The sequence below is a fragment of the Colias croceus genome, chromosome 7, assembly GCF_905220415.1.
Source record: "Colias croceus chromosome 7, ilColCroc2.1".
In the NCBI taxonomy this organism is placed as follows: domain Eukaryota; kingdom Metazoa; phylum Arthropoda; class Insecta; order Lepidoptera; family Pieridae; genus Colias; species Colias croceus.
Genome location: NC_059543.1, coordinates 2,187,832 through 2,193,831, shown reverse-complemented (window position 1 = coordinate 2,193,831; position 6,000 = coordinate 2,187,832).

Here is a 6,000-nt window from a genome sequence, read left to right as displayed (position 1 = left end):
ATCCATCCTGCCTCAGCCTACACTGACCTTACAGGGTTTCCACACTGCCCTGATCCTACTGACCGGTCAGAACACACATGTACTATCCTGGACCTCATGCCAGATAGCATATCACTTTCTTCTAATAAACGACATTACCGTAGTAATATTGGAATATTACGTAAATGTGTGTTGTGTGGACACAACACACATTTACTTCGTACAGCGTACGAGTAAACAGATGTCAGTATGCTACTGGTCAACTATGAAAACTGAAAACAGAGTGTTGCCGCAGCAAATAAGTAAAACGGTACGCGACCGTATCCTCAACGTTTGCGCTGCGTCATCGTGGCATCGCGTCATCGACCCGTACCATTGGCCGCTTGATGATGCTACGTTGTTCCATATGCTACGCAACCGCTGCGCCGTACTGTTAACTGACTCGTTTCTAAACGCTGTGTCGTAAAACGCTCTCTGTAATTTAGCTAATTAAAATCAATCTGACTAAACCTGTCGTTAATTATGACCATTGACTATAGCGCAAAAATTACAATATCTTAAAAAGTTTAAAACGTAAATTCGTAACTTAACCGCAAAAAAATACAAAATTTCGACTAACTCAAAAAGTGGCAAAAGCTTGTTCTCAAACTTAATGATTTACTTGAATTTAATGTAATCATGTGGTTAAAATGTCTTAACGGTATGTTAACTTTTGAAAACTCAACTTAAAACAATTGATAAGTGTAGGCTTAAACTCATCTGTGAATCTCATATCGAACGGTAAAAGGGCTGAGCTAAATTTTAGTTTCAACGTAATAAGAATGTACTGCTCAACAACTACTGTACAACTACCTAATTGATGTATTCAGTTGATGTCAAACTGCAGCTAGTCACAAAAACTATTATCAAGGAATTACATTAAATGCACGCAATGTAAATCGATTATACTATCGAATACTCCACGTTTAGGATTTGCGTTCTTATATTTTGAAGCTACAAAATAACCTTCAGAAAACCTGGATGGATTTTTTTTTCTTTTCTCTATTCAATTAAACAGACATTATATTCTGACGACAGTATGTAAACTGTAAATGCGCCATTAACCTTTCGTAATATTTAACGGACCCTAACGTTGATGGGATAGTTAAGAGTTTTTTTCTTTCTTTTTTTTTTATTTTAAAGCAATCAAATTACATACTAAAACCGTAGTATATTATTATTAGTCTGTGCTAAAACCAAATCTAGACCCGTACTCCAATCATAAAATCTTACGCCAGATGTTTATTTGAACACACTAATTATCTGTGACATTGTATTATGAACTGCCTAAATAGAGACTTAATAAATTCTCCGAGTAAAAATTCAGAACTAAATGCCTCGATTTACCGATCAAACTAAATCTGCCACATTTCATAAAACTGCATATTGTAAAAACTGTATACTGTGAATTGTTCACGACTTAATATTTTTTTTTTATAAAGAAATGACCTCAAATATCACCCTACGAAAAGTTTATTAAACCTCTAAGCACTAGTTAACGCATTGCTTTTCGTTTTTAATCGAATGGCAATAAGGCTGTCTTTGTGTAGCAATTAATTGCTATTTGTCAAGGGTATAGTCTAAATAAAAACTAACGCAGGTAGTTCAAGAAATGAATGCGGGTAGTCAAGAAACTAACGCGGGTAGTTAAGAAACTAATTTAAAAGTAATTCGCATACTGTTTTTTGTTCCGATACACGGACAAGTGAATGTTTATTGTTTACGTTAGATTGAAGTATCTGGATGCAGTGTACAAATTATTGCGCTTTCTTTCTTTAGTGTTAGCTCACAAACTAACCAACATTAAAACAAGTCGTTATTTAATTCATCTTGAAGACAGTGCTTACGCCGCGAAGTGTTTTTTTAAAATAACGTGAATTACCTACTCAAGTAAATGTGTCCCTGAATAAGTGAAATACAAGTCACACGACCTAGGTACTGATAATAATTTATCACTACGTAACTAAGATGGGCTAAATGTAATGGAATAAGATTTAACTAACTATAAAACCGTAAAGCAATATCGCACGACCTAATAATAACATCACTGTGTGAATAAGTCGAGTTAAATAAAATAAGATTTAACTATACACTGGTCTTGTAGGTTACAACTTTTAACAAAAATCTGTACGGCCTGTAAATCAGCGCTGTTTTTATGCAGCATTTAGCCGAGGCTGTGACGATTTTTCCTCAATTAATTTTAAGATAAATTTTGTAATTAATGTTTTTGGCAATAAATTTCTTTTTCTTTCAAATAAGTTACTACATTTTAAAAACCTTCCTTTCTTTATCTAATTGCACACTCAAAGTGAAATGTTATCCACTGACCGATTTCTTACAAGAGAACATCAGAAACATAGTAATAAAAATAGTACGACTGACCAGATTCACCAGCACTTAGCCTCATACATGTGCCGAGTGGCAGCTGCCAACGCGTCGTTTCGTTACACCATAACCTTCCTCTGCCATGAACCACACGGCTTGTAGGCGCACCGCCCGCGCCACTGCTACTGCGATAACGCTGCGATGCCAGACTTGTGAAGTCATGATGAAGCGCTTCTCTCGATGATACGGGGTCCGACGCGGTGGTGCGAGCGGCAGTGGCATCCGCGCAGCGCGAGGCGAAGTTACCACCCTGCCCGCACATAACGAGCTCTCCCTTTGTCACCGGCTGCTCAGTGACACGTATGCTCGTAGATCTGTAGGATGCCTCTTCCCGTTGAAACTGGATCGAAGTGCCACGTGGTTGCGGCATTTTGTCTTTTAATCAGCGCACGCATTAATTGTATCCAGGTTATCGCCACGTGTTTTCTCATTTGCTCGATTTCATCCCAATTCTGATATCGGCGAAAGGTGTAGAATGTGAATCTATTTTCAAGCTGTGGGCGTTGCGTTGGGTAATCGAGCAAAGAAACACCTCAAACTCAATCATTTCTTTATTTACCACCGATTCGGAAAGCAGTATCTACAGAGAAGAACCGGCAAGAAACTCCATAGTTGCTCTTTTAATCATGTCAGTTTTACAATACAGTCATTTCTAATACAATCACTTGATATTACAATTATGACCACTAATCAAATAAATATCACAAATAAGTTATAGTAAGCTCGTAATAGATGAGCACTCGGCCACGGTCGGCGAACGAATGACCCGAGTCGTGCGGGCGCGCTGCTTTTTATCGGTTCGCCGTTCGTTATTTTTTAAAGCTTCGACGGTGGCGCCGTCAAGCATATAATTGATCTTTTAATTTAAGACATCTATTTGGTCATGGTTATTGCATTGTCATGGTTATTGGTTATATATAATCGTCAGAAACGGCAGCCTCATTTCGACTGCTGTAATTATAGGAAATATGTACAGATGGCACTACGAAAAGGCATTGATAAAGTACATACCTATACTAATAATATAAAGCTGAAGAGGTTGTTTGTTTGCTTAATCGCGCTAATCTCAGGAACCGCGGGTCCGATTTGACATAATATTATAATTTATCGAGGAAGGCTATGCTTTATTATATTATCATCACGCTAAGACCAATAGGTGTGAAGCAATCCTGTAAAACGTTTTGTAAAGTTTTTTTTTTTAGTTTTTTGTAAAGTTTTCTGTAAAATTTTATAAAAACCTTTACTAAATCCGGTCAATCTTAATAGTTATTGGATAAGTGTATGGAAAATTACTTGTAAGTCAGTAAAGGTATATGACCCGTTAAACGTGTATTAAAGTATTTGAAGGTCCACAGCCCTGATAGATAAAAATCTTCACTAATCTAGTTTACAAGTTATAATATAGAGTAGAATTTATTAACTCATAATGAGAAGGTGACTTGAAAAAATAAAGGTTAGCAGCATTTTTTTCATTTATACAATTCTTTAAATGAATGAATCAAAAATTTTATTACCATTACAATCGATCAAATATTACAATACATTACAATCGGAAAAACATATTATATAATATACATTTTTAACCGACTTCAAAAAAAAGGAGGTTATCAATTCGGCCGGTTTTTTTTTTTACAAAAAACGAGACATAGGTAACGGTAACAATACCTTTACTAAAACCGCTATAAAGTGCAATGTAACGGTGATAAAAAAATAATTACTACAAAACGAAGGTTTTACAATAACCGTTAGATCGTGGTTAGATCTTTATGTACCGTAAATAGAAGAGATTGCGGTTAAGATGAGGTACGCTTCGAAAATTTGGTGGTACAACCATGAGCCATTAAAGTCATCACGAATGTTTGTGATAAAAAATATTCGAAATGCGACAATTGACCGCGTGTTTGCTTCTTCGTAGTTCGTGCTTCTTATATTATATTCTGTGACATTACTCATAAATTAAACTATCTACGCTTTTCATTTATTTTAGCAACCTCAAAAAAAAATACTTGTAAGTATTCTTTTTTAATTGTTCGAATCGAAAAAAAAACAATATTCATTGCAATAAGGGTAGTAATATAAATATGTAGATGTGAAAATACGCCCTGTTTAAGCGATCAAAAGTCGCAATATAAAGCGTTTATATTTCTTCGACTTGAATCGAATGAGTAAATATTAAGAATTAATGAGCACGTATTATCTCCCTGATTATTGTATTCTACGTTACCGTTTTATAGTTCAGGATACATCGCCCATTTTTGCAAGTGACTACTATCAAGCTTATTTTCCGTTTGTAGCTTTATTTTGATGAGACGCCCAATAATTTCGTGTACGAAAGTCTCGATTGTGGTAGCTAACAGAGATAACAAGGATAAAAAATTTTGATTTGATGGTTCTCAAATATTTATTACTAACTGAATTTTTTTGTTCAATCTCAAGATAATTACCTAAATTATTCGAAAAAATATTTGTCCTACAAAATCTATGGTTGGTTCAAAGAGTCCCCCTTTCCAAAGTGTATCGATAACGAGGTCATCATAAATGATTACTAACAAGCTGATTTTTTTGTTTTCACTTAGTTAATGTTTATATAATTCAACAGACATATTGTCCTACAAATTGCGTAATAAATATTTGAGAACCATCAAATCAAAAAAATTTATCCTTGTTATCTCTGTTAGCTACCACAATCGAGAGTTTCGTACACGAAATTATTCGGTGTCTCATCAAAATAAAGCTACAAACGGAAAATGAGCTTGATAGTAGTCACTTGCAAAAATGGGCGATGTATCCTGAACTATTAGTATTTTAGTGTTACGCTTTTATCATACTGTATAATATAAAAACATGAAAAATGCTACGTCGATTAATGTTAACTTTTGAAAGTTGAAACTTATTACATTACTAGCTTACCGCCCGCGGCTTCGCCCGCTTTATCTAAAACCTAATAAATTATAATATACTAAAACCTTCCTCTTGAATCACTCTATCTATTAAAAAAACACCGCATCAAAATACGTTGCGTAGTTTTAAAGATTTAAGCATACACGGGACATAGGGACAGAGAAAGCGACTTTTTTTATACTATGTATAGGAAGTGTATTTTCCTAGTTTACCACCTTTGTATCGAAAATAAGAACTATGGCAAGCTTTATTGTTAACCATTTCAAGGATAATATTTAATTATGAAATAACACATTGAAAAGCAAATAACGAATATACATATATCTATTATCTAGTACAATTTGCTATCTCTCCTTGATTTTACTTTGACGTCATTAATCACATTATCTTTTATATCGCATAATTATGTAATAGAATTTTCCTTATCTTTATGATTTCTATTACCTGATAATGCGTGAAAATAATTAGCGAATGATATTGGTGGATTAACTGGATATAAGGAGCAATAGGCATTTATTTACTAAGAATGTTAAACTATAGAATAGATACTTTAAAAAATAAAAACATGGTGATGATTTCGAAGCGGGAATTGAACCCTTTTTTAAGTGGGGAAATCTTGCAAAGATACCCACTGCCCCCGGAGAAGGAGCCGTGGGTCATGTCGGATTCTTACCGACTAAAGCCCCACTGTGTTCC